Raw genomic sequence first — 23,872 nt, 5'->3', positions numbered from 1 at the left:
CTGGCCTGCTATTCAGGGGTGGAGGAGGCCAGATTTTTTTTTTAACTTTTAGACAACTGGTCAATAGTGTCATCACTAGACAAGCAATAACAAGACAAGCAATAAAGCTATCACATTATTTAACCTAGACAATAAACACTGTAAAGAAAAATGTAATAAAACACTTGCCAAATTTACTGTTAATGCAGCCTCTGTAAAATTAAAATACATAGTGATCAAGATGTCACATGTATCCCAAAACTGTGCCATTGAAAACGTCAGCTCACCCTGGAAAAAATTTGCTCTCACACGACATTGTCGGTATAGAAATAAAAAAATAAAGGCTCTCAGAAAATGGTGATAAACAAACATGATTTTTTTTTTTTTAAATAAAAAATGGTTTAATTATAATAAAAAATAAAGGGCATACATTAGGTATCACTATAATTGTACCAACACCGTAAAAAATAAATAAATAGACTTGCCAAAATTCCTGCTATCTGGCATTCCTACCTCTGGGCTTTCCATGTCCAGGCTCTTCAAAAGTCATGAGGCATCCATGGCAGTAATCTGTAACTTGTGGCTCTGCAGCATGGAGCACTAGAACTTTCAGCATGCTTTGGCAGCCTGTCAAGGCATGCTGGGAGTTACAGTTTTGCACAGGTTGAAGATCACTGCTCTATATAGCACAACATGCTGGGAGTTGTAGTTTCCTAGTTTTGGTCAGATGCATAGCATTGCGCTGTGTAAGGGCATGCTGGGAGTTGTAGTTTTGGGTCAGATGCAGAACAATGGGTTGTCTAATATAGCACAATTATACCATTTTTTTTTTTTTTTAAGTGGCTGGGGCAAGTTTTAGTTTTCTTGTTTTGGTTTTGATGTTGGCTCAAAATTTTCATTTTGGGACACCTATAGTGAATGAAAAGGGTTATTCGGTCTCCCTCTATGACATTTTCTAGTCCCCCACAGCTCTTACCACTTACTAATTTTGAGAAGGAACGCTCACCCAAACACTGACTGCAGGACGTCTAACCTAACTTATTGACTGGCTAAGCGGGCTGTCACTTCTGTGATCATTCCAGAGGCCATTTTCAACATTTTGCTACAAAAAGTTTTCACGAATAGGTTTCACATGAGAATGATCCGAGGTTTACACTATGCACATCAGTTTTTCAAAAGTGGTGACCTACATTTCATGTTTTACATTATATTCTCAGAGGATGACAGTCCATTTTACTAGCCACGAGCAGCCAGAGACAGGGGAGGGGACCTTCGGATGCCATCTTGGCTCATTGGATCTTGTGCCACGAGTGATCAGATCAGCCATCAGAGCCGCCATATTGCTGCAAAGGCCTTGATCAGTACTCATTACAGCATTTAAAGGGTTAATGGAGGGCATCAGTGTGTTTTCTGATGTCCACCATTACCAGCGGATCTCTAGCTGCTGATACACTTCCTTCATGTACAGGATGTAAATGTATGTCCTAATGCGTGAACTAACAGCGCATCAAGATGTACATAAACATGCAATGGGGAGATTTATTTAAACCTGTGCAAAGGAAAAGTTGACCAGTTGCCCATAGCAACCAATCAGATCCATCTTTAATTTTTAAAATGGCCTCTGAAAAGAAGCAACCTGATTTGTTCACCGTACAGGATCATTAACATTATAGCTTAATAATTCACTTATTTATGCAGCTGGCAATACCAAATATGTTTATTTATGTTTTTTTTTTTTTTTTTTTTTTTTTTTTTACTTTTTGGGGGTAAAATGGGAAAAAGGGGATTTTACTTTTACACTTTTTATGTCCCCATAAGGGACTATTTCTTGCAATCATTTGATTGCTAATACAGTTCAGTGCATATGCATAGCCCTGATCAGTGTTGTCGGCTATCTTCTGCTCTAATCTGCTCAATCTCAGACCAGAGCAGAAGACCCCAGGACGATGGCAGGAGCAGGTAAGGGGACCTCTTGTTGGATGACCGGATCCCTGCGGCAGTGCAAGGATCCGGTATGGGGACTTCTGCGGGATCCATGTTGGATGACCGGATCCCTGTGGCAGTGCAAGGATCCGGTATGGGGACTTCTGCGGGATCCATGTTGGATGACCGGATCCCTGTGGCAGTGCCGCAGGCGATCCGATCATCCAATATAACACCTGCTTTGCTGTAGATGCTGTGATCTGTATTGATCACAGCATCTGAGGGGTTAATGGCGCACATCAGCACGATCATTGATGTCCGCCATTACTGGTGGGTCCCTGGCTGCTGATAGAAGCCAGGACCTACCGTACATGGCAGTTATGTTTCTTACCCAGTGATTGTTATGTAAATTAAGCATTTTGACCGTTCTTGAAATACTAAGAACTGGTGTATTCCAAGTCACTACACTCACCTAGAAATACAGAAAGAACCCCAATGCTGTAAAGGTGCAATCACAACATGGATCTTTATTTAGGGTGTACATGCAGCACAGATGCAAGGTTAGACAAGTTAATGCATGGATGCATACTGCCCTTACTAATGGTCTTTTATGACATGTATGCCCTAAATAAAAATCCAAGTTATGATTGCACCTGTGTAGCTTTGGAGCTCTTCTTTCTGCGTGTTGGAATATTGTGTTCAATTAATTTAATGAGAAATTGGATTAATTAACTTAAAGGGTAGCTCCCACCAAGTACTATAAAATCTAATTTGTCCCTACCTAGTAGTAATCTAGCCCTAACCCCCTACCTGGCTTCAAAAAATGTTTTCATCGCTTTAATAGAGCAGATTTAGTGCTTCTAAATCTGCTCTATAAAGCAGGGCAGGAAGCAACGCTTCCCAGCAAGCGCAACGTCACTGATGCCTTGCTGGGCGCTTGCTTCCGCCCTCACATCGTCTATGCATGAGTGTTATTTATCTAATAGGGTGCCTCCAGCTGTTTCCCAACTACAACTCCCAGCATGCCATGATTGCTATTAGCTGTCAGGCCATGCTGAGAATTGTAGTTGTGAAACAGCTGGAGGCACCCTATTGTCTAGTGTCATAGTGTCACAAGAATGCCTCCCGCGACCGCGAACGCTACCATCACCACTAGCGGGGTCCCTGTGCCCACTAGCGGTGTCAAATGTGCCCCCCGTGAGCGCGATCGCTACCATCACCGCTAGCGGGGTTCCTGTGCCCACTAGCAGTGTCAAAAGAATGCCGAGCGCGGCTCTGTTCCCCGTCCCTTTCAGCTCTCAGGGTACGGGAATAGATTTAAAAGCCTCGCGGGTGGCTAACGTAGTACTGCACAGGCGCAGCACTACGTAAATAGCGTAGGGCTAACGTAGGCAGCGCTAGGAGCCTGGCGTTAGCCCTACGCTATTTGCATAGTACTGCGCATGCGCAGTACTACGTTAGCTGTGTGCGAGGCTTTTAAATCTGTTCCCGTACCCTGAGAGCTGACAGGGACGGGGAACAGAGCCGAGCTCGGCATTCTTATGACACCGCTAGTGGGCACAGGGACCACGCTAGCGGTGATGGTATCGATCGCGCACAGGGACAGGGTAACGGGGGCGGGCGGGGCCGTGCGCGAGGCCAGTGGAGCTGGCCAATGCGCGCAGCGCCAGCTATCAGCGCACTCGCTCTCGCCTGTTTGATTGACAGGTGGGAGCGAGCACCGCAGTGCCTGAATTTTGACTCATTGCTTAAATGAGTCGAAATTCAGTAGTGACGTCACTGCCGAATGCATTCGGCCACTAGGAGGGCAACCACTAGTGGCCAAATTTAAAAGTGATTTTAAACTTGTTTAAAATCACTTTTTTTAATTAAAGTATATTATAGATATGTTGTAGTACTTAAGTACTACAACATATCAATTTTTTTTACTTCATGACAGTGCCCATTTAAAGGGAAACTCCAGTACAGAACATCTTATCCCCTCTCCACAGGATAGGAGATAGGTGTCTGATCTTGAGAGGTCTGACAGCTGGGACCCCATGCAATCTCCTGCCCAGAACCCTGGTGTTCTGAACATTTGTGTTCAGAACACAGGCTCCTCTGTTGTTTAGAGCGTCTGTGGTTGACACCCCGCCCTCCCTCTCCAGTCATCTCTATGGGAAAGATGGAGATCCAGTACTTGTGTACCTCCGGTTCTCCCATAGACATGAATGGAGAGGGTGTGTTGACCACAGCTGCTTGCAGTGGTTAACAGTCTCCTTGCATGGATGGGAGATTGCTCTGTGCACAAGGAGAGTCGGGGCACCAAGCAGGAGGTCATGGGGGGTCCCAGCAGATCAGCCAACACTTGTACTAAGGTATCTTTACATAAATGGAAGTGGAAAAAGTTCCTGTCAGGTTTTACTTTTGTTCATGTGATGAAAAAGGATAACAATTGATAGAATGTTTCATCAATACTCTGTTCAGCTTTACAAATCCCATTGTTATACTATTCAACATCTTGCCCGATTCCCACATGGTAATACCAATCACCATAATTAAATTAAAGGACCTAGTCCTTTATCAATTTTTATGAACTATTTTATATACAACCATTATTGGACAAATATCAGGCATTCTTTAAATACACCACATTCTGCCTATCAGCATGCAATTGTATAGGAAATACAGTTATGTCAGCGACTAAGAAAAGACATGTCCTATATTATAAAAAATAAAACAGTATATTCAAATACAGCAAGTAAATTTTCTTCCCTGAACTAAATACAAGATTTATGCAGACATGCAATTTAACTCATTATTTAAAGACAAAAGAGTAAATACACATTAATGATAGAGAACAAGATCTTCTTCTTGGCTCTCACAGCATGTCCCATGGTAGAAAGAACAAATCAAGCCATTCTTACCAGTTGGCCATACAATATAATTAAATGCCACATTATCTAGTAAAATACTCCCTTCTGAAAATTGTTAGCAAATTTCTAGCTTAGGATCACGCTGGGTTTCTTGTGTAAAGAATGGTAATTATTATGAGACGGTGACTCTCGTAGCATCAGCTCAGTGATTAATTAGAGAGTCAGGACATGTGACAATTCAGTCTGTTATTTCTATATTTGCCGTTGCTATCACATAAAAGTGTATTTAGTTTCCAGCTGAGCTTGTCCTGTGGTTAGACCGAGCTCTCCTTTCAGCTGAATCATTTCTTTGCCCAGCACAAACATATCTTATTTTCTGCACCATTGCCGGGTCACTGAATAATTAAAACAGAGCAACAATGAAGAATTAATTTTCAACCAAACAAGATGAACTGCGTCCGCCCGGCTCATCATTCAGATAGGCTTCCAATTTGCATTCTGAATACATGTAAATATAGAAAGTTTCTTCCTAAAAAGAATACTGAAATAAAACTGATAAAATCATATAACCGAATGGTCTATTGTCAAGATCCAATAACCTGCCAAAATGATACTGTTGGTTAGATCCATTACATTTCATACTGTGGTTTTATATATAACATGAACTGAACCTGCCGAAGCTTTAAGATCTCTTTAGAGAATAATCTTATGTTTTATGTCCTTATCTATATTGTATTACTAGTTGAGTATCAGGCACTGCCCGGTTTTTCCTACCTAATCCTTGTGGGGGGGAAAAAGCAACAAAGGAGGAAGCTTTTGTCCTCATATGCTGTCCTCAAATCCTGACCCTCAAATCCCCTCCTCATATCCCGACCCCAAATCCCCTCCTCCTATTCCAACCTCATATCCTGTCCTAATATCACAACCTCATATCTCTTCATCATATGCTTTCCTCATATTCTTACCTCATATGCCTTCCTCATATTCTTTCCTCATATCCTGTCCTCACATGCCATCCTCATGTCCCAACCTCATATCCTGTCCTCATGTCCCATCCTTATATCCTGTCCTCATATCCTGTCATCACATGCCATCCTCATGTCCCAACCTCATATCCTGTCCTCATATCCCATCCTCATATCCCGTCCTCATATCCTGTCCTCATATCCCATCCTCATATACCGTCCTCATATCCTGTCCTCATATTCTTTCCGCATATCCCATCCTCACATGCCATCCTAATATCCCATCCTTATATCCCGACCTCATATCTCATCCACATATCCCATCCCCATATCCTGTCCCCATATCCAGACCTCATATCAAACTTGCATATCCCAAACTTATATTCCATCTTCAGATCCCGTCCCCATATCACAACCTCATACCCTGTTCTCATATCCCGTGCCCATATCACAACCTCATATCCTGTCCTCGTATCCCGTCCCCATATGCTGTCCCCATATCCGACCTCATATCCCCTCCTCATATTCTTTCCTCATATCCCGTCCTCACATGCCATCCGCATGTCCCAACCTCATATCCTGTCCTCATATCCCGACCTCATATCCTAATCGCATATCCCTTCCCAACATCCTGTCCTCATATCTTACCCCCATTTCTAATCCTCCTATCTTGTCTTCATATCCTGACCTCATATTCCGACCTCATATCCCAAGCTCATATCTTTTCCCAATATCCTGTCCTCATAACTTATCCCCACTTCTAATCCTCATATCCCTTCCTCATATTCCATATACTTGTATGGGTCTTGAAACAAAAACCCCATCCTTCACATAAGGGGATAGGTTAGAGTTAATTTAACTATGATATATATTTATTTGAAATTTAAGTAACATGTGACCAAGTATTAGCGAAAATCTCCAGACATACGGAAGTTATGCTGGAACATACATTTCCCATAGCTTTGCATTGGACTTTAACCCCTTAACGACGCAGGACGTATATTTACGTCCTGCGCCGGCTCCCGCGATATGAAGCGGGGTCGCGCTGTGACCCCGCATCACATCGCGTCGGGACCGGCGCTCATCAACGGCCGGGACCCGCGGCTAATACCACACATCGCCGATCGTGGCAGTGTGCGGTATTAACCCTTTAGAAGCGGCGGTTAAAGCTGACCGCCGCTTCTAAAGTGAAAGTGAAACTATCCCGGCTAGTCAGTCGGGATGTTCGGGACCACCACAGTGAAATCACGGCGTCCCAAACAGCTTACAGGACACCGGGAGGGCCCTTACCTGCCTCCTCGGTGTCCAATCGACGAATGACTGCTCCGTGCCTGAGATCCAGGCAGGAGCAGTCAAGCGCCGATAACACTGATCACAGGCGTGTTAATACACGCCAGTGATCAGCATGAGAGATTAGTGTGGGCACTGCTATAGGTCCCTATGGGACCTATAACACTGCAAAAAAAAAAGTAAAAGAAAAGTCTTAATAAAGGTCATTTAACCCCTTCCCTAATAAAAGTTTGAATCACCCCCCCTTTCCCATAAAAAAAATAAAACAGTGTAAATAAAAAAAAATAAACGTATGTGGTATTACCGCGTGCGTAAATGTCCGAACTATAAAAATATATCATTAATTAAACCTCACGGTCAATGGCGTACGCGCAAAAAAATTCCAAAATCCCAAAAAGCGTATTTTTGGTCACTTTTTATACCATTAAAAAATGAATAAAAAGTGATCAAAAAGTCTGATCAAAACAAAAATCATACCGATAAAAACTTCAGATCACGGCACAAAAAATGAGTCCTCATACCGCCCTGTACGTGGAAAATTCTAAATGTTATAGGGGTCAGAAAATGAAATTTTTAAACGTATAAATTTTCCTGCATGTAGTTATGATTTTTTCCAGAAGTACGACAAAATCAAACCTATATAAGTAGGGTATCATTTTAACCGTATGGACCTACATAATAATGATAAGGTGTCATTTTTACTGAAATATGCAGTGCGTAGAAACGGAAGCCCCCAAAAGTTATTTTGTCGCACAATGATTTTTTTTCCGTTTCACCGTGAATTTTTGGGTAAAATGACACTGCAAAGTTGAATTGGTGATGCAATAAATAAGCCATAATATGGATTTTTAGGTGGAAAATTGAAAGGGTTATGATTTTTAAAAGGTAAGGAGGAAAAAACGAAAGTGCAAAAACTGAAAAACCCTGAGTCCTTAAGAGGTTAAATAGAAACCTGACCCTCACAAATGGGGGGTAGGTTAGGGTTAAATTAACTATCCTATATTTTTAGTGGACATATAAGTAACATGTGGCCAAGTTTCATGTTAATATCTTTAGTCATTTGAAAGTGATGCTGGAACATACACACAAACACAGATTGCAAGAGATTTATCAAAACTTGTCCGGAGGAAAAGTTGCTGAGTTGCCCATAGCAACCAATCAGATCACTTATTTCATTTTTGAAAAGTCCTCTAAAAAATGAAAGAAGCGATCTTGTTGCTATGGACAACTCAGTAACTTTTCCTCTGGACAGGTTTTGATAAATCTCGCATATTGAGTTTTACAAATATAGAAAGATCACAGCTCCATCTTGTAGACACATACTGAGATTTTATTTGGATATCATCTGTGGTGCACTCTCGGCATATATGGCGTTAAAATATCTTGAAGTATATGCTAACACATGTGTACGCTATAATGGATATCGTTTCGGCCACTAAAATTTGGGATCTAGCATCTGCAACTGTATTAACCCCTTAAGGATGCAGCTAATTTTCACCATAAGGATGCAGCCCTTTTTTGTAAATCTGACCACTGTCACTTTATATATTAATAACTCTGGGATGTTTTTACCTTTCGTTCTGATTCTGAGAATGTCTTTTCATGACATATTCTACTTTTCGTCGTAACTTGCATCCTTTCTTGGTGAAAAATCCCAAAATTTCATGAAAATTTTTCATTTTTCTAACTTTGAAACTCTCTGCTTGTAAGAAAAATGGATATTCCAAATAAATTATATATTGATTCACAAATACAATGGGGTTTATTTACTAAGAGTGGAGTGTAGGTTTCTTTGTGGGTTTTGATTTCCGACTGGTATTTTCCCAAGGTATTTACTAAGGTTTCCCTACATTTTGCACTTTTCCCTACGTTTTTTTTTTTTTTTTTACAACTGTTCTGATCTGTAGGGTTTTCCTCAGCTCAAATCCACCACATTTTCTGTGTAAACCATAGTAAATATGTTGGGATATTTCAAAACTGTCGGGACCATGCCCCTTTTGTCGGGACCTTGTCCACTTTATCTCGTGGCCATGCCCCCTTTTCCTGTTTTTCTTGTAAAATGGAGGGTTTTTTGTTGTTTTTTTTTGTCGCAAATTGTGTCGCAAGGGACGTGCAACACAATTTGGGTGCAAAACCCAACAAAAAAAGAGTTGGGATAACATTAGTAAATAAACCAAAATATGTCTACTTTATGTTTACATCATAAAGTTGACATGTTTTACATTTTTGAAGACATTACAAAGCTTCAAAGTTAAGCAGCGATTTTAACATTTTTCATGAAAATTTCTAAATTGGAAATTTTTCAGGGACCAGTTCAGTTTGAAGTGGATTTGAGGGTCTTTATGTTAGAAATACCCCATAATTGACCCCATTATAAAAACTGAACCCCTTAAAATATTCAAAATGACATTCAGAAAGTTTGTTAACCCTTTAGGTGTTTCACAGGAATAGCAACAAAGGGAATTCAAAATCTTTATTTTTTACACTCGCATTTTCTTGTAGAGCATTTCTCTCTAGTAAGGAAATAGCTCATATGTGTATGTCAAGTGCTCTGTTGGTGCACTACAGGGCTCAAAAGGGAATGAGCGACAATGGGAATTTGGAGAGTGCATTTTGCTGAAATGGTTTTTTGGTGACATGTCACATTTAGGAAGCCCCTATGGTACAGAACAAAAAAACAAAACAAAAAAAAATAGCATACTAATTTGGAATCTACGCCCCTCAAGAAACGTAACAAGGGCTACAATGAGCCTTAACACCCCACAGGTGTGTCACGATTCGGCTGGCTGGAGGTGGATCCTCTGTGCCAGAGAGGGATTGGCGTGGACCGTGTCGGTGGACCGGTTCTAAGTTGCTACTGGTATTCACCAGATCCCGCCGCAAAGCGGGATGGTCTTGCAGCGGCGGTAGCAACCAGGTCGTATCCACCGGCAATGGCTCAACCTCTCTGACTGCTGAGATAAGTGCGGTACAAGGGAGTAGGCAAGAGCAAGGTCGGACGTAGCAGAAGGTCAGGGCAGGCAGCAAGGATCGTAGTCAGGGGCAACGGCAAAAGGTCTGGAACACAGGCTAGGAACACACAAGGAAAGGCTTTCACTGGCACAATGGCAACAAGATCCGGCAAGGGAGTGCACGGGAAGTGAGGTATAAGTAGGGAAGTGCACAGGTGAAGGTACTGATTAAAACCTCATGCGCCAATCAGTGGCGCACCGGCCCTTTAAATCGCAAAGACCCGACGCGCGCGCGCCCTAGGGAGCGGGGCCGCGCGTGCCGGGACAGCACAGGCGGGGAACGGGTTTGGTAAGCGAGTCGGGATGCGCATCGCGAGCGGGCGCGTCCCGCATCGTGAATCGCATCCCGGCTGGGAACATTATCGCAGCACACCCGGTCGGCAGATCTGACCGGGGCGCTGCGAATAGGAGAACGCTGTAAGCGCTCCGGGGAGGAGCGGGGACCCAAAGCGCTCGGCGTAACAGTACCCCCCCCCCCTTGGGTCTCCCCCTCTTTTTGGAACCTGAGAATTTGAGGATAAGATTCTTGTCCAGGATGTTGTCCTCAGGTTCCCATGACCTCTCCTCTGGGCCGCAATTCTCCCAATCAACCCAAAAAAATGTTTTACCTCTGACCGTCTTGGATGCCAGAATTTCTTTCACCGAAAAAACGTCAGAGGACCCGGAAACTGGAGTGGGAGAAACAACTTTGGGAGAGAAACGGTTAAGGATGAGGGGTTTAAGGAGAGAAACATGGAAAGCATTGGGAATACGGAGAGAAGGAGGAAGAAGGAGTTTGTAAGAGACAGGGTTGATTTGGCACTTGATTTTGAAAGGACCAAGATAACATGGTCCCAGTTTATAACTGGGGACACGAAAGCGGACATACTTGGCGGAGAGCCATACTTTGTCTCCGGGAGAAAAAATGGTGGGAATTCTTCTTTTCCTATCGGCATGTTTTTTCATCCGGGATGAGGCCTGTAAGAGATAATTTTGAGTCTCTTTCCATATGGTGGAGAAGTCCCGAGTCACCTCATCAACAGCGGGCAAACCAGAGGGCATGGGAGTGGGAAGGGGGGGAAGAGGGTGACGGCCGTACACCACGAAGAATGGGGATTTAGCGGAAGATTCAGAGAAATTGTACGAGAATTCGGCCCATGGTAGAAGATCTGCCCAGTCATCCTGGTGGGAGGAAACAAAATGTCACAAATAGTCACCCAGAACCTGATTAATTCTTTCTACTTGCCCATTGTATTGGGGATGATAAGAAGACGAGAAGTTTAATTTGATTTTGAGTTGATTACAGAGGGCCCTCCAGAATTTAGACACAAATTGAACGCCTCTATCCGAGACGATATGCGTAGGCAGCCCGTGAAGGCGAAAAATGTGTATAAAAAATTGTTTCGCCAACTGAGGCGCAGAAGGAAGACCTGGAAGAGGGATAAAATGTGCCATCTTGGAGAATCGATCAACGACCACCCAAATAATTGTGTTGCCATGGAATAAAGGTAAGTCAGTAATAAAGTCCATACCAATCTGAGACCATGGTCGTTCAGGAACAGGCAGAGGATGGAGGAGACCAGCAGGCTTCTGGCGAGGGGTCTTGTCCTGGACACAGACTGTACAAGCCCGCACAAATTCAACAACATCAGCTTCCAGGGTAGGCCACCAATAAAATCGAGAGATGAGCTGGATGGATTTTTTGATGCCAGCATGGCCTGCGAGGTGTGAGGAGTGTCCCCACTTGAGAATCCTGAGGCGCTGGCATGGAGAGACGAAGGTCTTCCCTGGAGGAGTTTGTCTGATGGAAGCTGGAGAAGTGGAGATCAGACAGTCCAGAGGAATAATGTGTTGCGGGGAAGCTTCCACCTCAGAGGCATCCGATGAACGAGAGAGGGCATCAGCCCTAATGTTCTTGTCAGCAGGGCGAAAATGAATTTCAAAGTTAAAACGGGCAAAGAACAATGACCACCTAGCCTGGCGAGGGTTCAGCCATTGGGCAGACTGAAGATAAGAGAGATTCTTGTGATCAGTGTATATAATTACTGGATATTTGGATCCCTCCAGCAGGTGCCTCCATTCCTCAAGCGACAATTTTATGGCCAGTAGTTCTCGATCACCAATGGAGTAGTTTTTCTCCGCCAGAGAGAAGGTCCTAGAAAAGAAACCACAAGTAACAGCATGTCCGGAAGAATTTTTTTGTAGGAGTACTGCTCCAGCTCCCACCGAGGAGGCGTCTACCTCCAGCGAGAAGGGCTTAGATGGATCAGGTCTGGAGAGTACGGGAGCAGAAGAAAAGGCGGTCTTGAGATGATTGAATGCGTCTTCCGCTTGAGGAGGCCAGGACTTAGGGTTGGCGTTTTTCTTGGTTAGGGCCACGATAGGAGCCACAATAGTGGAAAAGTGCAAAATAAATTGTCTGTAATAATTGGCAAACCCCAAAAAACGTTGGATAGCACGGAGTCCGGAGGGGCGTGGCCAATCCAATACGGCTGATAGTTTATCTGGGTCCATTTGGATTCCCTGGCCAGAGACTAAGTATCCTAGGAAGGGAAGAGATTGACACTCAAAGAGACATTTTTCCATTTTGGCATATAATTGATTGTCCCGAAGTCTATGAAGAACCATGCGGACATGCTGGCGGTGTTCTTCTAGGTTAGCAGAAAAAATCTAAATATTGTCTAGGTAAATCACAACACAGGTATATAGAAGATCACGTAAAATGTAATTTACAAAGTCTTGGAAGACGGCAGGGGCGTTGCAATGCCCAAAGGGCATAACCAGATATTCAAAGTGTCCATCTCTGGTGTTAAATGCGGTCTTCCACTCGTCCCCCTCCCTGATGTGGATGAGATTATATGCACCTCTTAAGTCCAGCTTGGTAAAGATGTGGGCGCCTCGTAGGCGATCAAAGAGTTCCGAGATAAGAGGTAGGGGATAGCGTTTTTTTACAGTGATTTTATTAAGTCCGCGGTAATCAATGCAAGGGCGTAAAGAGCCTTCTTTTTTGGAAACGAAAAAAAATCCAGCTCCGGCAGGGGAGGAAGACTTGCGGATAAACCCCTTTTTTAAATTCTCTTGGATGTACTCCGACATGGTTGTGTTTCCGGAGCAGACAGAGGATAGATTCTGCCCCTGGGTGGAGTAGTACCAGGGAGCAGGTCAATAGGACAGTCATAAGGCCTGTGAGGAGGCAAAGTCTCTGCTTGTTTTTTGCAAAAAACATCAGCATAATCCAGATAGGCCTTGGGGAGACCAGATATCGGAGGAACCACAGGGTCTTGACTGACAGTACAGGGAGCAGGCTTAAGACAGTCCTTGTGGCAAGAAGTACCCCAGTTCTTGATCTCCCCGGTGGTCCAATCGAGGGTTGGGGAATGGCGTTGAAGCCACGGTAGTCCAAGAAGAATTTCCGAAGTGCAGTTAGAGAGGACCAGAAATTCAATTTTTTCGCGATGGGGTCCGATGCACATTAAGAGGGGTTCCGTGCGGTAACGCACAGTACAGTCCAATCTTTCATTATTAACAGAGGCGATGTAGAGGGGTCTGGCGAGACTGGTCATCGGGATGTTGAACCTGTTGATGAAAGAGGCCAAAATAAAATTTCCTGCAGATCCGGAATCCAAGAAGGCCACAGCTGAGAAGGAGAAGGTAGAAGAAGAAATCTGCACAGGCACAGTAAGACGTGGAGAAGCAGAGTTCACATCAAGAGCTGTCTCACCTTTGTGCGAAGTCAGCGTGCGTCTTTCCTGACGTGGAGGTCGGATAGGACAATCCTTCAAGAAATGTTTGGTTCTGGCACAGTACAGGCAAAGGTTCTCCATGCGGCATCGTGTCCTCTCTTGAGATGTCAAGCGAGACCGGTCAACTTGCATAGCCTCCACGGCGGAAGGCACAGGAACGGATTGCAGAGGACCAGAGGAGAGAGGAGCTGGGGAGAGAAACCGCCTCGTGCGAACAAAGTCCATATCCTGGCGGAGCTCCTGACGCCTTTCGGAAAAACGCATGTCAATGCGGGTGGCAAGATGAATAAGTTCATGCAGGTTAGCAGGGATTTCTCATGCGGCCAGCACATCTTTGATGTTACTGGATATGCCTTTTTTAAAGGTTGCGCAGAGGGCCTCGTTATTCCAGGACAACTCGGAGGCGAGAGTACGAAATTGGATGGCGTACTCGCCAACAGAAGAATTACCCTGGACCAGGTTCAGCAGGGCAGTCTGGGCAGAAGAGGCTCGGGCAGGTTCCTCGAAGACACTTCAAATCTCTGTGAAGAAAGAGTGTATAGAGGCAGTGACAGAATCATTGCGGTCCCAGAGCGGTGTTGCCCATGACAGGGCTTTCCCAGACAGAAGGCTGACTACGAAAGCCACCTTTGACCTTTCAGTTGGAAACTGGTCCAACATCATCTCCAAATGCAGGGAACATTGTGAAAGAAAACCACAATTTAGAATCCCCATCAAATTTGTCCGGCAAAGATAAACGGAGGCTGGATGCGGCCACTCGCTGCGGAGGAGGTGCAGGAGCTGGCGGAGGAGATGATTGTTGAAGCTGTGGTAGTAGCTGCTGTAGCATCACGGTCAGTTGAGACAGCTGGTGGCCTTGTTGCGCCTGATGGGCGACCACCGTGGTGAGGTCAGCAACAACTGGCAGCGGGACCTCAGCGGGATCCATGGCCGGATCTACTGTCACGATTCGGCTGGCTGGAGGTGGATCCTCTGTGCCAGAGAGGGATTGGCGTGGACCGTGTCGGTGGATCGGTTCTAAGTTGCTACTGGTATTCACCAGAGCCCGCCGCAAAGCGGGATGGTCTTGCAGCGGCGGTAGCAACCAGGTCGTATCCACCGGCAACGGCTCAACCTCTCTGACTGCTACGATAAGCGCGGTACAAGGGAGTAGGCAAGAGCAAGATGGGACGTAGCAGAAGGTCAGGGCAGGCAGCAAGGATTGTAGTCAGGGGCAACGGCAGGAGGTCTGGAACACAGGCTAGGAACACACAAGGAAACGCTTTCACTGGCACAATGGCAACAAGATCCGGCAAGGGAGTGCAGGGGAAGTGAGGTATAAGTAGGGAAGTGCACAGGTGAAGGTACTGATTAAAACCTCATGCGCCAATCAGTGGCGCACCGGCCCTTTAAATCACAAAGACCCGGTGCGCGCGCGCCCTAGGGAGCGGGGCCGCGCACGCCGGGACAGCACAGATGGGGAACGGGTCTGGTAAGCGAGTCGGGATGCGCATCGCAAGCGGGCGCGTCCCGCATCGCGAATCGCATCCCGGCTGGGAACATTATCGCAGCGCACCCGGTCGGCAGGTCTGACCGGGGCGCTGCGAATAGGAGAACGCTGTGAGCGCTCCGGGGAGGAGCGGGGACCCGGAGCGCTCGGCGTAACAAGGTGTTTGACGACTTTTCGTTATAGTCGGATGTGTAAATTATTATTTTTTTTCACTAAAATGCTGTTTTTCCCCCAAATTTTAAATTTTTACAAAGGGTAATAGGAAAAAATCCCCTCCCCAAATTTTGAACCCCATTTCTTCTGAATATGGAAATACCCTATATGTGGACATCAATTGCTCTGCTTGTGCACTACAATGCTCAGAAGAGAAGAAGTCACATTTGGTTTTGGAAAGCAAATTTTGCTGAAATGGTTTTTGGGGGGCATGTCACATTCAATAAGCCCCTATGGTGTCAGAGGAGCAACAAAAAAAAAAAACATATTATTATTAGGCACCCTATTTTGGAAACTACACCCCTCATTGAACATAACATAACAGATGGTTTGTTAAAGTCGGATGCGTAAATGAAAAAAAAAATGCCCCCAAAATGTCTAACCCCATTTCTTCTGAGTATGGAAATACCCCATGTGTGAACGTCAAGTGTTCTGCTGGTGCTCTATAATGCTCAGAAGAGAAGAAGTGCCATAGAGCTTTTGGAGAGAGAATTTGTTTGGAACTCGGGGGCCATTGGCCCCCATTTTGGAAACTACACCCCTCACAGAAGAAAAATCTGCAGTTTTTCTCCTCCCCCTTCTATCTCTATATGATTATCTCAATACCACTTCTTTCCCCTATACCACCCTGATACACAAAATCGTTTTTTCCCCATCATCCACAGAAGTGCACAGCACAATATCATTTGCCACCTTTATGCGCGACACCAGCTGCCGCGCACAGGACCGGAAGTTGCGCAGTGTGCATGGGCGGAAACTCCCCGCAACGCCCATACTTAATACATTACTCCGCGCTCCACACTATCATGACACCAATGCACAGCAAATACTTCAGGATGCATCTATTGTACTGTAAGTACTTTGGCCTCATGCTTCTTGAGGTCTATTTACACATACCTGTATTAGCCACCATCATTTTCTATAATTATATATATATTTTTTTTTTTGTGCACTTATTACCTTGAATCTTCAACTCATTTATTATTATCCCTCCTCCTTCTATGTAATGTTCCTACAGATTGTGGATTACAGCTTGTAATCCACATTTAGTTCTTATACAAATATATATATATATATATATATATATATATATATATATATATATATATATATATATATATATATATATATATAGAAGGCAAAAAGCGGCTGCAGCACACAGAATAGGTGAAAAAATGATGGTAGCTTTAATCCATTATAAATACAGATGCAACGTTTCAGCTGCCAGTGCAGCCTTTATCAAGCATACAGAGTGACTGAACACAAGGAGTATATATATGGTAGCCAATTAAAATTAATACAAATCAGTGTCAAAAATCAATAAATATAAACGTAATAAAAACAAGCAATCCATAAGTGTGGGTGCATAACAACATAAAGCATAAGGACAATATACATATTGTCAGGTTAATACAGTGTTACAAAAAAAGTGTTATTAAAAACAAGTGGTAAAAACCACAAATCTAGCTTGATTACAAATATAAATACATTAATATCACCTGGAGGACAAGTAATAGCGGCGGGCGCTCACCTGTACATGCTGTAAACATGGCGATAGAACGCCAGAGCGGCGTGTGTGTGGAATAGAGGCTGCGCAGCAGCCCTAGCAGAGGAGACGAGGGTACACCAATCAGGGGGAAGAACAAGATCACATGGGACGCATCGCAGTTGCCAAGCGGCGCGTGCGTACTGCGACAGAGTGAATCTCTGATGGACATCTCAGAAGAGGGCAGTTTGAAAGATAACAACGTGAATGTGAAAAGGGCAGTTAGAAAAAATGACATTGCGGTTTTCTAACTGCCCTTTTCACATTCACGTTGTTATTTTTCAAACTGCCCTCTTCTGAGATGTCCATCAGAGATTCACTCTGTCGCAGTACGCACGTGCCGCTTGGCAACTGCGATGCGTCCCATGTGATCTTGTTGTACCCCCTGATTGGTGTACCCTCGTCTCCTCTGCTAGGGCTGCTGCGCAGCCTCTATTCCACACACACGCCGCTCTGGCGTTCTATCGCCATGTTTACAGCATGTACAGGTGAGCGCCCGACGCTATTACTTGTCCTCCAGGTGATATTAATGTATTTATATTTGTAATCAAGCTAGATTTGTGGTTTTTACCACTTGTTTTTAATAACGCTTTTTTTGTAACACTGTATTAACCTGACAATATGTATATTGTCCTTATGCTTTATGTTGTTATGCACCCACACTTATGGATTGCTTGTTTTTATTACGTTTATATTTATTGATTTTTGACACTGATTTGTATTAATTGTAATTGGCTACCATATATATACTCCTTGTGTTCAGTCACTCTGTATGCTTGATAAAGGCTGCACTGGCAGCTGAAACGTTGCATCTGTATTTATAATGGATTAAAGCTACCATCATTTTTTCACCTATTCTGTGTGCTGCAGCCGCTTTTTGCCTTCTACATTGGGGACCAGGGACCAGGGTCCATCTGGTTGCTTGCACCTGAGAAATTTTTTATAAGGAGTGCTACTTTTCGCTATATCTTTTTATATATATATATATATATATATATATATATATATATATATATATATATATGGGGTGTAAGAGAAAAACGATTCACTTGATTATCACGATTTTTTATTTGGCGATACGGTATCGATTCAAAATATTTTTGAATCGATCCTATTAGGTATGTGGAATTCGTATCTCCCGATGCCCGGTATATGCAGTTCCGGGTGCCGGGCAGGTGAATTTTTCCGGCTCATGCAAGCAGGGCCGGACCTGACAAGCGCGGCGGCTCTCTGGGTGTATGGAACGGGCTCCGATCTCCTGCCCGCTCCATACTCTGCAGCCCCCAGCTGATTTCAGTAGCCAGGGGCCGTCACTAATAGCCAGCATGCAGCGATTGCCGCAGCTGGCTATTAACCCTTTAAATCACCGCTGTCAAAGCTGACAGCAGCGTCTAAAGGGATCTGTAAATGCTCCCTGTTGGCTAGTGGGGTGGATCGCCCCCCCCCCCCCCCGCGCAGCGCGATCACGGGCGGGCGATCCACTGTGGAGGTAGCCAGAGGGCTTATCTCTGCTTCCTGCTGTCCCATGGCTCTGTCATTGATAGAACCTGGCTTGACTAGGCTCTATTAATCGATCGCAGATTAATGGAGTTCAATAGAACTCTATTCATCTGTCTGAGGAATCTAATGATTCCTCCTAAAAGTCTAATAAAGTGTATAAAAAAAATGTTTAATAAAAGTGTACAAGACAATGTTTTTTAGACAGAATCGGGATATATCGCAATATATAGTCTCATAAACAGAATCAGGATATATTGGGATATATTGTATCGTCATATGTGTATCGCGATACGTATCGTATCGCCAAATTCTTGCCAATTCACACCCCTAATAAATACACACATTTTTCAAAAGGACTAATTACCTTGGATCTTTAGCTCATTTATTATTATTATTATTATTATTATTATTATTATTATTATTTGTACCAATCCTTATGGTATTGTACCAGTTTTTTATAAATCACACCCTAAGGACAAATGGCAGCATCTCTCTATACATCCATTTTTGCCTTTTTTAACATGTCTTCCCTCACAATAGTTTTAATATCCTTTACAAATACCAATACATGGGCATCTCTGGGCAGGTCAATGCGTCTGCTCATTTTCACTCTATGCACCTTTTTGCCATTGATTCTATCTCCATCTGTGACCTTTCTCTGTATATTATTATATAATGTTTTACTGTTTTATGGGAAATTATATTTATTTATTTTCATTTTAATATTTATTGGTTACTATTCCAGTAATTGTTTGTGGACCTGAGGAAGGCGCGTGCCAGGGCCGAAACGCGTTGTCCGAAATCTTTTATTCCAATAAATCATCCTGTGCAACTTTGGCGTCCTGAGTTCCTTCCTTGCTAGCAGTAGCGCTCTACAGATTCCCCACTTTTTTTTTTGTTCATCCTGCCTTCATATTTCCGTACCCTTGGGGATACAGATAGGGGAGATTGAGCAGCAAACTGCACATATCTAATCCACCCCATACCTATCACAGTGTTGTGCTTGCTCTGTTGCACAATTCCAACAAGTCAGTACTACACTACAGGGGAGGTGGTGGATCCTTGTCCACTCATTCCTACAATACCACACTAGAAATCGCCCCTTTTTTTTTTTCTACTTTTGTCCATACTCAGAGGCTACAAATTTTGGGGGGCTTTTTTTCCCCTATTTTCCCTTGTGAAAATTAAGAAATTAGGGCAACACCAGCATTTTTGTGAAATTTGTATTTATTTTTCATTTTCCCATCCAAATTTAATGAAAATTCATCAAACACCTGTGGAGCATTAAGGCTCACTATACCCCTTATTAAGTTCCGTGAGGGGTGTAGTTTCCAAAATGGGGTCAAACGTGGGTATTCATTTTTTTATGTTTATGCCAGAACCTCTGTAAAATAAGCCACCCTTTGCAAATCACCTATTTTGGCCTCAAATCTACATAGTGCGCTCTCACTCCCTTGTTGTGCGTCTGCAGAGCATTTTACATCCATATATGGAGCATTTCCATACTCAGGAGAAATTGCGTTACAAATTTTGGGGGTCTTTTTTTCCTCTTGTGAAAATTAAAAGTATGGGGCAACACCAGCATGTTAGTGTAAACATTTTTTTTTTTTAAACACTAACATGCTGGTGTGGACCCCAACTTTTGCTTTTTATATGGGGTAAAAGGAGAAAAAGCCCCCCAAAATTTGTAAAGCAATTACTCTCTAGTACGGAAATACCCCATATGTGGCCCTAAATTCTTTCCTTGAAACATGACAGGGCCCTGAAGTGAGAGAGTGCCATCTGCATTTGAGGCCTACATTAGGGATTTGCATAGGGGTGGACTTGGATGCTCCGCTATAAAAAAAATTCTACGCCAGTGATTCCCAAACAGGGTGCCTCCAGCTGTTGCTAAACTCCCAGCATGCATATACAGTCAATGGCTGTCCAGAAATGCTGGGAGTTGTTGTTGTGCAACAGTTGGAGGCTCCATTTTGGAGACACTGCTGTATGATACGTTTTTTTGTTTTTTTTCTTGGGGGGGACATTGTAAGGATGTGTATATGTAGTGTTTTACCCTTTATTTTGTGTTAGTGTAGTGTAGGGTAGTGTTTTTAGGGTACATTCACACGGCGGGGGATTACGGTGAGTTTCCCCCTAGGAGTTTGAGCTGCGGAGGAAACTTTGCCACAGCTCAAACTTGAAGTAGGAAACTCACTGTAAACCCGCCCATGTGAATGTACCCTGTATGTTCACATGGGGGGCAAACCTCCAGCTGTTGCAAAACAAAAACTCCCAGCATGCACTGACAGACTGTGCGTGCTGGGAGTTGTACTTTTGCAACAACTGGAGGCACGCTAGTAGGAAAACCTTGAGTTAGGTTCTGTTACCTAACTCAGTATTTTCCAACCAGTGTGCCTCCAGCTGTTGCAAAACTACAACTCCCCGCATGTACTGATCACCGAAGGGTATGCTGGAAGTTGTATTTATGCAACAGCTGGAACCATGCAACTACAACTCCCAACATGCCAAGACAGCCTTTTTCTGTTCGTACATGTTGGGAGTTGTAGTTTTGCAAAATTTTGAGGGCCACGGTTTAGAGACCACCGCAGAGTGATCTCCCGACTGTACCCCTCTAAATCTTGCAAAACTACAAATGCCAGCATGCCCAAACAGTTGTCTAGGCATGCTGGTACTTGTAGTTTTGCAACATTTTGAGGGCTACAGTTTAGAGACCACTGCATAGTGGTCTCCAAACTGTCACCCTGCAAATGTTGGTAGGCAACTACTCACCTCCTCGAGGATCGCCACCCGCCACCCCTGTTCCCCGCCAGGAAGGGACCTCCACCGCCGCCACTCACATCACAAAGCCCCTGCTCTGCTCGGACTACCATGGGTGGGTTGAGCAGGTAAACCAAACTTCAATCCCCCCCCACCCCCAATCTGCTATTGATCGGTTGCTTCTGACCAACCAATAGCGGGGATAGGAGGGGTGGCACCCCTGCCACCTCACTCCTCTCCCTTCTGGGTCACCGGAGACCCGTATGACCCGGAATCGCCACAGATCTGAATTGAGGAGGAGGATTTCAGCAGGCATCGCGGTCCAGTCCCCGACCGGCTAGTGGTGGGGACTGAAATTCCCATGGGCGTACTTGTACGCCCTGCATCCTTAAGGACTCAGAATGCAGGGCGTATGCGTACGCCCTGCGTCCTGAAGAGGTTAAAATGCACAGTCTACTTTTTTTGATACAATATATACAAAACAAATTAGAACAAATGGAACAAAAATTGCTCAAAAAATCATAAAAAGAGCCATACTTAGTGGTTACTTACACAAAGGCAGGTTTTATATCTATTCCCACTTTGAAGGAGGTCAGTCACAATGCTTGATGAGGGAGGTCACACAGGTACAAAATACTGATGAACAACCACTCACACACCTACTGCATTGAAGCTCACCAGAATCATGGTAGGAATAGGTGTCTAACCTGCCAGTAACCAGTAAGTATGGCTACTTTTTTGTGATTTTTTTTTTGAGTAATCTTTGTCCTATTTTCTGTGACTTTCTACTGTAATGTTAGTGTAGGGACTCGCAAGAGACTAAAGACCCTTTACGTATATTGTGAGCTTGCGTATTTTGGCCAAAATATTAACTAATACCTCATGTTTAGTATATGTTTTTCATGATTTGATCTAGCCTTATGATGCTGGGGGGAGCCCGGGGTGCCCTGATTACCCAATGGGAGGACATATAAAGTGTAGGGGAGTGGGAGTTATCCAGTCTTAGTTCAGTTCAGTCTAGCTCTAGGCTAGTGTGGAGTGCAAAGCTCAGTGTGAGCTGTAGTGTGGAGAGGACTCAGCAAGAGTGTGAGGTGATTCAAGGGAATCCTAAAGGAAATCTTCAACTAAGTGATCACATCATTCTGCAAGTGTTCCCCATCCTGGAAGAGTCGGAAATTCCTAGCTTTGGACACAAGAGTCGGTGAGGCCACACAGTGCTAGTCTGGGATAGATACAGTAGAAAGCCTCTGGCAGCTGGATCCCAAGGGCTACTTCATACCCTACAGTGTAGCTTTAATTGGACATTATCAGAACCCTAGTCAGCGTGGGAGGCCTCAAAACTAAGTCTAAAGTCCCAAGTCTGCAACATGTAAAGTCAAGTGGGCGTAAAGCACTGCAAGTCCCAGCAAATCTACAGGTCTCCCAAGGGTTACGCTGCATCTCCTCTACTCAAATCCACACATTGAGGATTGTAACAACTACTCCTGCCTCAGTAAAGACAGTAATCTGTAACCTGGCATCAGCGTATTTATTATTCCGTGTTTCGCCCAGGAGACGCTGTTGGATCCTCATAACATGTAGGTTAACGGTGCCCTGGCCTCACATAGTTATACATCTAACCACCCCAAGTCATCTAACTAGACCAATGTCTAACTCCTCATGGTTGCCACAACTTTGTTTCCTTTCTTAAAGTATCAGCGGTGTGATCCACATCGGTCCGTGCCTGGGTGGACTCGAGGGGTAAAGTAGACTTTTCTCTCTTACATTTTCTATAAGATACAGTGAATTACAAAGTTCCTTATATTCATTTGTACTGGTAATTTATGGAAATGTGCATATAATTGGATGTGCAGATAGAATCTTGGATATAAAATCAAAAACAAAATACACATGAGATTCTATACCAAGGTTGATTTCCCATTGGTGTGATCATTACTTAGAGGTGACATTACTGATTACTCATTTCTATCTCTACTATTTTGCCTGGAGTCTGCCCATTAAATTATCTTTGTTATCCTTATCTTCTAGCAACAATGGCACTTTCAATTGATGGAGCATTTCATCTCAGGGTTGTTTGCGATTAAGATCTTAAAGGTGATTTTGATGGCTGTACTAATCATTTAGTTGTGGTTTGTCTCCTGCCCTGTTGTTCTAAGCACTAATAAGTCTTCTGTCACCTCCTGAGCTGGGGAATGATTTACACATGTCAATACACATACTCTGGTTATACTTCTTTCTTCTTCATCAATGGTTAATTAACCAGCCTGTGTCTGCATTGTATCCTTATAGGTGAGTCTAAACATTGCAGTCATATTATGTTTTTATTACAATTTAGTAAAATGGCAAGATTATGCCTTGATTTACCAAATATGGTAGTATGTGAAAACATGCTTACATTTAGAGATGAGTGAACTATTGAAAAATTTGATCAGGCCGATTTGCCGAATTTTCAGAAAAAATTTGGTTTGGGACGAATTTATTTGCAGCAAATCTATATGGCTATTTCTGGCCTACAGAGAGCCTCAATATGGGTGTAGAACACTTTGCTCTGTTCTAACACGCATATGGAGTGTGCTGGGGTATTGAAATAATACTGTTATTCAGTATGAAATGAAGATT

At 43.8% G+C, this 23,872-nt stretch overlaps 1 long non-coding RNA gene across 1 annotated transcript in view; it reads right to left on the bottom strand.

Moving 5' to 3' along the window:
* The window catches only part of LOC130366889 (uncharacterized), a 56,138-nt gene extending 38,987 nt beyond the window's left edge, over positions 1-17,151 (bottom strand). The window contains exon 1 of the long non-coding RNA XR_008891982.1: positions 16,979-17,151. This is a non-coding gene — a long non-coding RNA (uncharacterized LOC130366889). The remainder of the gene's footprint in view (positions 1-16,978) is intronic.
* Positions 17,152-23,872: the final 6,721 nt, after the last annotated feature.

This window comes from Hyla sarda, chromosome 4, assembly GCF_029499605.1.
Source record: "Hyla sarda isolate aHylSar1 chromosome 4, aHylSar1.hap1, whole genome shotgun sequence".
Lineage (NCBI taxonomy): Eukaryota > Metazoa > Chordata > Amphibia > Anura > Hylidae > Hyla > Hyla sarda.
This window is presented reverse-complemented; position numbering and strand designations above follow the sequence as displayed.